Source organism: Amblyomma maculatum, chromosome 8 (genome assembly GCF_055883805.1).
Source record: "Amblyomma maculatum isolate TAMU_Amacu chromosome 8, ASM5588380v1, whole genome shotgun sequence".
Taxonomy (NCBI): domain Eukaryota; kingdom Metazoa; phylum Arthropoda; class Arachnida; order Ixodida; family Ixodidae; genus Amblyomma; species Amblyomma maculatum.
Genome location: NC_139351.1, coordinates 31,960,754 through 31,971,770, shown reverse-complemented (window position 1 = coordinate 31,971,770; position 11,017 = coordinate 31,960,754). Strand labels below are relative to the sequence as shown.

Sequence of the window (11,017 nt, the reverse complement as noted above, 5' to 3'; positions counted from 1 at the left end):
TGGAATCCCTGTCGCTGCTGCCGCTTTTCGGTGGAGGTGAAAAGCAAGGTGTCCGTGTGCTCTGCGGTGTCAGTGCAAGTAAAAAAACCCCAGGTGGTGGAAAATTTCGCGAGCCCTCGACTACGGCGTCTATCATAGGCTGAGTCGCTTCTACAATTAGACCCTACAAACCAACACAAACAATAAAGGTTGTATTTAAAGGTATATTTGGCAATGTAACCATCCATTAAGTTTAGCTATTTGGCTCAATGAACCGCTGTTGGAATCTCCCAGTGGTAAGGGTTCTAGCTGTGAAGTTCTGAAGCTTGGAGACACCGCGACCATGTCCTGTTTCAAAACGGTTCGTCCTCAACCCACGGTAGCAGCCCGCCCGCCAGTTCGTATGACTGGCGGTCCCTCTGTCCGTCCGCCATTCTGAATAGCGACATGAGGAAACACATAATACTCACAGTTTTTAGCTCAAACCGTACTTATGGCCTAGCAACACCATAATGAACTCGGCTTGTGAACGTGATGCCATGAACACAAAATTGCTTCCTTGGAATTGTCCTTTTTTTAATCCAAAACAACAAGTGCTGATTGATTGATTGAATGTCCTTTATTGAATGGGAAGGCTCATGGCCATGGATGAGGATAAAGGGGAGTAGACAGAATCTTCATTGTTTAGGTCGTTGCTCAAATCACATTGCTCTAACCAGGCCACTATGCGAGCCATACTTGGTAAATATCATCTGTGTGTTAGCATCAGTTTCTAGAAGGGAACGGTAGTTCAGGCGGTAGGGTTTGATCTCGGAGCGTCCAGTAGAAAAAGCAGGGCAATCCCAGAGTAGATGAGATATGCCGCCGTGAGGTAGAGTCGTACAGTGCGGACACGTAATAATTTTCTCTGTATAGTGACGCCAGCGGGCCATAATTCGTGGCGTATAAGCCGCATGGGCAATGAGCTTATTCAAAAAGACTTCTTGACTTCGGGGGAGGTGGGTTTTTCTCGTCAAAGGTGGGTCTGGTGTGGCCACCTGCATGCGATGCTGACTGAGACTACGAAGACTGGTCCGAGTATAGTGCATTTAAGGCAGACATGGCAGTAATTGAATTACAGTAATGAAATTACTGTAATTTATTTACTTTTCTCGGAAATTTGTAATCTAATGAATTCCTTTTTAACGTCGGTAATTTAGTAATGTAATGAATTACTTTTGACAGTAATTTCGCAGCAAAAGTAATTAATTCCTGTCGAAATTACTTTTACTAAAGTGCGCCACTACTTCTTCAATAGACTACGAAGTAGAGTGTCGCGAAAACAGGAACGACGTACGGCAAGCGAAGCCAGTGTAACGTATCAGCAAATGGGGACAGAATTGAGCAGAACAGTGCGTCTGAGACCTCGTGTGTTGCATGGGCAACCATTCTCCAAGCAGCAGGATACAAGGCGCCAAGGGAATCCCAAAGGGAGAGATGGTGCAAGAAGGCTTGAGCTGAAAACTAGTTGGGAGCGCGGCGCAGCTGCACTCCCTGTTGCGTCGGCTAGGCAACTCCAGGGGGCGAGGGAGGATTTGGGTTGGGAGAGATAGGTGGAAGGGTGCATGACGTGAGGCACCGTGGCTTGAGAATTACTGAGGAGCAGTGAGCACAAATGTGCCGACCTCGATTCTTGGGACTGCGGAAGCAATAAATAACCTAGCTTCTTCGGGCCCTTCAAATGGCGGAGACAGCTCCGGGCCAGCAAGATATTGGGTTCGCCGGTCATTCCACAACCGTTCGACCACGTGTTTTTTTTTTTTTTTTTGTAATGGCATCTGCTTAGGAGAGAGGGAAGGAATAGCTCTCTGGGACAGAATTTGGCGGAAAGACGAAAGTATGTGTGTGCTTCGCGTCTGGAGAACAAGTTTTTGTTTTGTTTATTAGTATTGCATATTTTTTGCATGCATAGAAACTCGAAAGTAATTTTAAAAGTAATGTAATTACTCAGTAGAAGTAATTGTAATGTAATTTCATTACCTTTTAGGAGCGGTAATGAGTAATGTAATTTAATTACTTTTCTGCGATTTTCAGCAAAGTAATTAGTAATGTAATTTATTTCCTTTTTGAAAGTAATTTTGCCATGTATGATTTAAGGGCAAGAGAAGGGGTGAGTTGCCCGCCCAAGGTCGAGTAAGGATGAAGCAAGGGGTGTGGGGAAGTAAATGTGGACATCCCACCTGCCAAGGCAGCCGCGGCGTGTGCCGCCGCATGGCCCCCTGATTCATCCGAGTGACCTGGGGTCCAGAGAATAGCGACAGTTCTGGTCGCTAGTCGGTGGCGTTTAAGGAGGCGCTGTATGGCCGTAGCTGTTGCATCTTGTGAACCAGGAGTAGCGATTTCCTTGTAAGCTTCATAGGAATTAGTAAGAATACGTATTGAATCAGTTCCGGTGCAAGGCTCTCCTGACAAGGCTCCCCAAATCGCGAGGAGTTCAGCGTGAAGAGGGGTACCTTGAGGTAGGTGGCAGGCATAGGCGCCTGAAAGGCAAGGGTTGTCATCGCATATCCAGCCCATAGATGCAAATTCGCTTGTAATGGATGCGTCGGTGTATATGTCAGTCGTATCAGGGATTCGCTCTTGTCGGTGATGGGCAGCGAGGAGCTCCCGGGGAATGACAAAATCGCGGTTTATAGGTCGGCGATGGAGGCGTGTGACTACTGGCATCTCCTATGAGGGAAGGGATGATGCATATAGGGCTGGTGTTTTGTCGTTACGCTGTTCATCCCAGGCCAGCAGGCGACGCCCTTGGACAGTGTTCTCTAGACGTATTCGATGACGCGTCTGTGACTCGGTAACGATGGTAGTGAGCGGTGGAAGAGCGGCCAAACGCTTAAGTTCGGCCATAGGAGTGTGCTTAGGTAGACCGGTAATAGTGCGTAGTGTTGTGCGATGAAGGCGTTCGACCTTAGCTAAGTCGGTCTTCGACACTTGGAGGACGGGTGTGCCATAAATGATTTTTCCGACCGCCGCCGCTCGGGCCATCGCACAGCAGGCATGTTGCCGCGCACCGCCGTGCCGGTTGGACAGGCGACGAATAGTGTGTAGCAGTGCTTGCCAAAGGCGTTGTAGCTGATGAACCCCTTTCTGGGGACTGTTGCAGCTTGAGATGGACAGGCCAAGAATGCGGATTTGCCCATGTGAGGCAAGTGCTGTTTACAGTTACTTCTTAACCCTGTGACGAGTTTCTTTTTGAATTGCAGCTCGTAATAGCTCCCAATCCCTCGAGTTTTATGCGTTAATCCTGCGGTTTCAAAGTTTCAGTTTTGGAATATTTAGACGGGTGGTCAAAATATTCCAAACCTAAAATTAAAATCCATACAAGGTATTTACAAAGGTAATTGCTAATAGGATTAGGACAACCTTAGAATTTAATCAATGAAAGTATCAAGCAAAGGATCCACATTCTCAGCCAGGTAATAGAAAAGTGCTGGGAATATAACCAGCCTATATAAATGCATTCATTGACTACGATAAAACATTTTACTCGGTCGATACCTCAGCGGTCATGCAGGCATTGGGAGATCAGGGTGTAGGCGAGCCATATGTGAATTTAGTCGAAGGTATCTATAGTGGCTGCACAGCAGTTATAGTTCTGCAGAAGGAAAGTGATAAAATTCCTATTAAGAAAGGTGTTAGGCAAGGAGACGCGCTCTCTCTAGTACTATTTACACCTTGCTTGGAGGGTGTATTTAAAGACATGGAATGAGAGCAGTTAGGCATCAGGGTCGATGAAGAATACCTCAGTAATCTGCGATTCGCTGGTGACATTGCCTTGTTAAGTAACTCGGGTGACCAACTGCAACTAATGATATATTATTTTTTTTTATTTGAAGATACCTTACAGGACCATTAGGCATTGTGTAAGGGGGACATAAAATCTATACAGTGCAATATATACATAAAATATATACATACAATACAATATATACATAGGCAAGAAATACAAAGGTAATTAATATATGAACAAACAAAATAGTACGACGCGGAAATTATTATATCATTAAGAAAAATAAATACGCGACACAGATTAAAGCACAATGGTACACACACAGATTAAGCACAATAAACAGCAAGCGGCACACAGTGCCTCGAATGGCGCTTAAAAAAATGGTAAGGAAAAAAAAAAACGGAAAGAGTACATAGGCAAACACAAGTAAATAAAACCCATCAAGACATTTAACAGCTGCAACAAATTTAATAAAAATGTATATATAAGACAAATAAGGCAAAATGAAGGCTCAGTGATATAATGTGATGAGTTGGCGATGGAACGCTTCTAGATTAGTAAGAGAAGCGATAATGCCTGGCAGGTTATTCCATAATCTGATGGCTCGTGGAAGTGCTGATGAGTTGAAGGCTAATGTGTCACCATATATTCTTGTAAAACTGAGGTGATTGTGCAATCTTTTGGACGGGCGGGGTGGAACATCGAGGTGAAGCGGACAGGATCGATTGGGGTATACATACTTGTGAAAAAGTGTTAGGAGGGCGATGTCGCGGCGTGTACCTAAGGATTCTAACGAGAGGTTACTTTTAATCACAGTGACACTTGAATGGTAGTTATAGTTTCGAGATATGAATCGTGCTGCCCTATTTTGGATGGATTCTATTGCGGTGATCATGTTGTTATGATAGGGAGACCAAATGGATGAAGCAAATTCAAGTTGTGGACGAACAAAAGTAAGATAAGCTAGTTTACGAATATTAGCAGGAGAATTCCTGAGATTACGTCGTAGGTACCCTAATGACTTTGAGACGGCAGCGCATATGGATGTAATATGTAAGGACTATGAAAGATCAGAGGAAAGATTAACACCGAGGTATTTGTAATGGGATACGACAGTCAGTAAATCTTCTTGAATGCGGTATGGAAAGCTGGAATTGATTCGCTTGCGGCTAAATGATATTATTTTGCACTTCGATACGTTAAGGGTCATTAACCATGAGTTGCACCATTCGTTAATAAGAAGCAGATCTGATTGGAGCGCCAGGTGGTCATCAGAAGATTTAATGGGGCGATAGATGATGCAATCATCCGCGAAAATTCGCATACAAGAGGATATATTAGTAGGTAAATCATTTATATAAATAAGAAATAATAAGGGTCCGAGCACGCTACCTTGCGGTACACCGGAGATAACAGGGGAAAGATTAGAGCACAGATTGTTAACAAATACGAACTGTTGCCGATGCGAAAGAAAGTTACGAAGCCATGTTAAAGTTAACGAGTCTAGACGGAGTGATGATAATTTTGAAATCAGGCGGCAGTGAGCTACCCGGTCGAAAGCTTTGGCGAAGTCAAGGAATATACAATCAGTTTGAAGGCTTTCATTCATATGGAAATGCAAGTCAGTTGTTTGTTCGAATAACTGTGTTTCGCAGGAATGACACCTTCCTAAATCCATGTTGATTAGTATAGAAAAAGTTGTTCTGCTCAAGATGACTGAAAACGTGAGATGAAATTATGTGTTCAAGCATTTTACAACAGATGCATGTGAGAGATATTGGACGATAATTTTCAGCTGAAGTTTTGTTTCCTGCTTTAAAAATCGGTATTATTTTAGCTATCTTCCAATCCGCGGGCAGCAATCCACTAGTTAAAGATTGGTGAAAAATATGAAATAAAAATTTACTAGAGATTGAAATGGTGTTCTTTAAGATTCTAGAATTAATGCCGTCAACACCAGCTGAAGTAGATACCTTAAGGTTATTTATGAGAGAGATGATACCTTCCTCAGTTATTTCAATGGGTGTCATGTAGCGGCAATTATTGTCGGGTACCTCCGGTAGGTTAGAGCTATCTTCGGAAGAGAATACAGATGAAAAGTATGTGCTGAAAATTGCTGGACATTTAATATCTGAAACTAGAATGTTGTTACATTGTAGCGATATGGAACCTCCACCCCGATCTGGACATATATGTTTCCAAAACTTTTTGGGATTAGTTTTTATAAGGGAAGGAAGGTCGCGTGAAAAGTACTTATCTTTTGCGGATGATAAGGCGGAGCAATATGTTTTTAGTGTGTCACTGTATTTATTCCAAGCAGAACTGGTGCGCGCACGCTTAGCAGTCCGATATAACCGCTTTTTCTTATTTCGCAGTTGCTTAAGCCTCCTGGTAAACCAAGGATTGGATTTATCTTTAGTTATTTTGATTACAGGAACAAACTGGCCAACCAGAGATGAAACCTTATCTCTAAAGAATACCCAGTTTTCTTCAACACAGCGGCTGTTGATGTACGGCAGAAATGTATTATAGAAAAATAGTTCAAGTTCTGTGTTTATAGCTGTGAAATTTGCTTTATTTTAATCGTGAATCTTTTTAGTCACATAGCCCATAAACGGAACTGGAATGTCAATACTTAATTGAAGTAAATGGTGATCGCTGAAACCATTCAAATGTGTTATTTCTTTTATCGTAACTGGCGCCGTTGTGAGTATCGGGTCTAATATGTTAGTGTCGCGGGTGGGTTGGTCTACGAGTTGAGACAGGTTGAAATCAAGCGTCAAGTTACAGAATTCAGTTGAAATATGACAAGATGACGATAGTTGAGCCCAGTTGATTAAAGGGTAATTAAAATCTCCGATGAGATAGATGCTATCAGCAGGACACAGCTCAGTTGCTTTAGTTATACTCAATCGCAGCTCATGGATGAAAGAATGACTAGATTCTGGTGGACGGTAACAAGCGCCTATCAGAATTCTAAAGGAAGATATGAAGCAGGCAGCCCACACAATTTCCAGATTTGAATCGGTATTAATAACGTGTGATGCTACCGTTTTCTTTATTCCCAGAAGGACGCCACCCCCCCTTATATCAGTACGATCATGCCTGTATATGTTGTATGAAAATGCACCAGGAAGAATTTCATGGTTTGATATGTTCGGGTTCAACCATGTTTCTGTAATAATGATGATGTGAGATTCACTATCGTCTAGAAACGCAGAGAGCAGATCGCGTTTAGGCAAGAGGCTGCGGATGTTGGCATATGACAACGATAGTGAATGACTGTTCAGTGCACTTGACTGGTGGGGATCATTAGCACGTGTACTGTTATCTAGCTATCTGTTCAACGGCACAACACTGTCTGAAGTGCTGTCATATGTGTATGTCTTAGCTCTCATGTGCAGTTTATCAAAAGATAGTTTGAAGGGTTTTTTTGATGCCTTAGCAAATTCATACAGCTTCTTTCTTGCCCGTCGTGTTGTAAGCGAGAAGTCTTCGCCGATGGAATAGGAAGTTCCTTTTAATTTGCGTGCACATGAAAGAATGTGCACTTTGTCTTTGAAGAACATTATCTTTGCTATTATGGGCCTCCGCTTATCATCGTCATATTTTCCTAGTCTGTGTACTCGTTCGAACTGCGTACTTGTTGTTGCTACCCCGAGCTTTTCTGAACAAAACTGGATAACTTTTTCTTCAGAAGCTGCCCAATCTTCTTCAGGATCATCTTCCATTCCAAAGAAAAGAAGATTGCATCGTCGCAACCGATTCTCTGCATCATCGCATCTGGATGTGATGAACGATAACTGCTCCGAGACAGAACTAAAAGCGTGTTCAGGGGTTCCAGCTTCATCTGAACGTTGATTAGCGATGGATGTTTCCAGCGTCGCTACCCGTTCATTCAAAAGGTTCACTTCACTTTGAGAGGCTGCCTTCCTTTCATTCGCTATTTGTGCTTCGCCTTCTACAGTCTCGCGCGCCTCAAGTATAGCCACTCTCTCAGTCAAGTGCTCGTTTTCTTTGGCATCTTCCCTGTCTTTGGAACATTTCAGTTCCTCAAGCAAAGCAGCCTGGCCTTCTTCCAGCTTCCGAGTCGTTTCTGTTAAAGATGCGTATCCCTTATCTAATTCTTCTAATCTTTCTAAGACCAATGCAAATGCCTCAGATTCAGTCTTTGACATAGGACCGGGATTAGATTCAATGTCACCCGAAAGCATCAGAAGTACTTCAGTCAATAAGCGCCAGAGACAATTTGACAGACGAAATAACCACTTAGATACATCAAGAAGTTCTGGTGGGCAAGACACCGCGAATAGGCAGTAATTGCTGCTTCTAATACATGATGCAGATTTCAAGTAACTAACCTGGAAAACGAGCGGTTGTGAGCACATCGTCGCTTGCGCGGTGTCATGCCCGAATGCTGCGGCCTCTGATGCGCGTTTATATGCCGTGCTGATTTCCTCTGCCGAAGTCGACGTTGGTTGCCAGATAGAAGAACCAGTTGGGACCAGATGCGGCGGAAAGTGATTCAAGGCAGGCCAAGGCGGGAATGGGATGTCCGAGGTGAGCTGACAGGAACCAAGAAGCCCGGCGCACACCACCCATGAGACAGCAGCCTGGAAAACGAGCGGTTGTGAGCACATCGTCGCTTGCGCGGTGTCATGCCCGAATGCTGCGGCCTCTGATGCGCTTTTATATGCCGTGCTGATTTCCTCTGCCGAAGTCGACGTTAGTTGCCAGATTGAAGAACCAGTTGGGACCAGATGCGGCGGAAAGTGATTCAAGGCAGGCCAAGGCGGGAATGGGATGTCCGAGGTGAGCTGACAGGAACCAAGAAGCCCGGCGCACACCACCCATGAGACAGCAGCCTGGAAAACGAGCGGTTGTGAGCACATCGTCGCTTGCGCGGTGTCATGCCCGAATGCTGCGGCCTCTGATGCGCGTTTATATGCCGTGCTGATTTCCTCTGCCGAAGTCGACGTTGGTTGCCAGATTGAAGAACCAGTTGGGACCAGATGCGGCGGAAAGTGATTCAAGGCAGGTCAAGGCGGGAATGGGATGTTCGAGGTGAGCTGACAGGAACCAAGAAGCCCGGCGCACACCACCCATGAGACAGCAGCCTGGAAAACGAGCGGTTGTGAGCACATCGTCGCTTGCGCGGAGGAGAAGCAGAAAGGTAAGCCTAAAGATTAATATTGTCACGTAGTGGTGACGAGGCCGACGACACAAATGAAGGGTCGATGATTGAACTAAAGAAACTCTTTATTTGGGCTGACTTGCGCCCGCAAAAGAACTAAGCAACTCGGCGGCGGCGATAGAAACAAACGTGCTCGTCGATCGTCGAACAAAGAATGCCCGTCACACTCGGCAACGCTCAATTTAAAGGCTGCACAGAACAATCTAGATAACGTCGCAAACAGCTACCAGCACGGGCTGGAACATGGTGGAAAGACACCAGAGTGGCCGGAACCTTCGAGACAGAACTCGGTGCATCTTGCGCTACAACAAAACTGATAAAGGTGTGACTCGCGACATCGAGCAGTAACAAACAAAGATTACGGAACTGATACGCGGTCCAGAATCAAAGTGATAAGCCTGTATGCCGGCGGCTGTTAAAAAACAACAAATACTGTTTTGAAGGTTTCGCGGCAATATGCAGAAGACTAGTTGAACAGCCTGGGAAATATATAGCAGATTAAAATACGTAGCGAAGCTGTGAAAGTGGTAGGCGAATATGTCTACTTAAGACAGGTAGTGACCGCAGATCCAGACTACGAATGGAAAATAACTAGGAGAATAAGATTGGGTTAGAGCGCATTTGGAAGATACTCAAACGTTATGACTAGCAGCTTACGGTTATCACTTAAAGAGGAAAGTATAACAGTTGCATCCTACCGGTACTCGCCTATGAGGCTGAAACATGGCGGTTAGCGAAAAGGGTTCTACTTAAGTTGAGGACTACACAAAGGGCTATGGAACGAAAAATGCCAGATGTGACGTTAACAGATATGAAGCGTGCAGAGTGGCTCAGAGAAATAACTCGTTACTGATATTTTAGTGGAAATTAAGAAGAAGAAATGGGCATGGGCAGGACATGAGCGCGAAGCGATCAAAACCGATGGTCTCTAAGGGTAACGAATTGGATTCCGAGGGAAGGTAAGCGTAGCAGGATGCAGCAGAAATTTACGTGGGTGGATAAGGCTAAGAAATTTGCAGGTTGTCAAGTGAGTACAGTCGATTAACACAGGGCCGTGTTAATTGTAGGAAAATGAGAGAGTCCTTCAGCCTGCAATGTGTATATTCCGTATGATGAGGATGAAACTTCTCTGCGAATACGCATTTGGTGCCGTTGAGCTCAAATACAAACGAAATGTTTTTTTTTTTTCAAGGCATAGACATGTAATGCATTCATTATTTATTTATTTCTGTATTAATTTATATATACAGTACTGCAAAGCTCAAGGTGATGGGCGTAAGCAGGAGTAGGATACATGAAATTCAGGCACAAGTATACAACAGAAGTATTTGGCTTCATTTGAAAGGAAAATTGCTCACAAAAGTGTCCATCCTTAAAATTGGGGAGGAGGCATAGCGTGATAGTCTCAAGTCTAACTTTAAACCTCTGCTACTTTTACAGTTCTTAACTGCTTCCTAAGGGACGCTCTTGACGACCACTGACTGTAAAACTGCAATAAAGGATCGTGAATATGATTGTGTGTATCTGCTATATAACAGCTTCTAACACCAAATCAAATAATGTGGCTCTGCTAATTAATACTATACGAATCAAATATTTTGTAATAGTAGTCGACAGTTTTGTGTGCATGATTACTGAGCGAATAATCATTGGAAACATTTTGATGCCTAAAAACAGCAGTATTGTGAAGTTTGGAGTTATTGGGTTTATTGCTAGCGATGGTAGGCTTCTTCAACGTCAGAATGAGAAGTATACAAAGTCTTGGAAAAAAAATTAAAGAGCACTGCAGAATCTGCATTGGCGTAATGCGAAAGGACGGATGCTACTGTAGGTAGCTTCTAGTTGCTTAATTCGCTTCTTGTTGAATCATTTTATTCTTTAGTACTTTCAAATTGCGCTCCAATCCCTTCCTATGCCCTTTTTCGGCTATACTTCCGGTTGCGTGACCATCACATCCTCTACGTCACAGTAAATAACTTCTTGTTTATTCATTTTAGTCTTTCGTACATTGAAATTGCGCGCCAATCCCTTCCTATGCCCTTTTTCGACTATACTTCCGGTTGCGTGACGCCACA

At 43.9% G+C, this 11,017-nt stretch overlaps 1 pseudogene; it reads right to left on the bottom strand.

Annotated features, from left to right (window-relative positions):
* Nucleotides 1-332: 332 nt before the first annotated feature.
* Nucleotides 333-8,892, bottom strand: LOC146180855 (uncharacterized; annotated as a pseudogene).
* Between the last annotated feature and the right edge of the window lie 2,125 nt (nucleotides 8,893-11,017).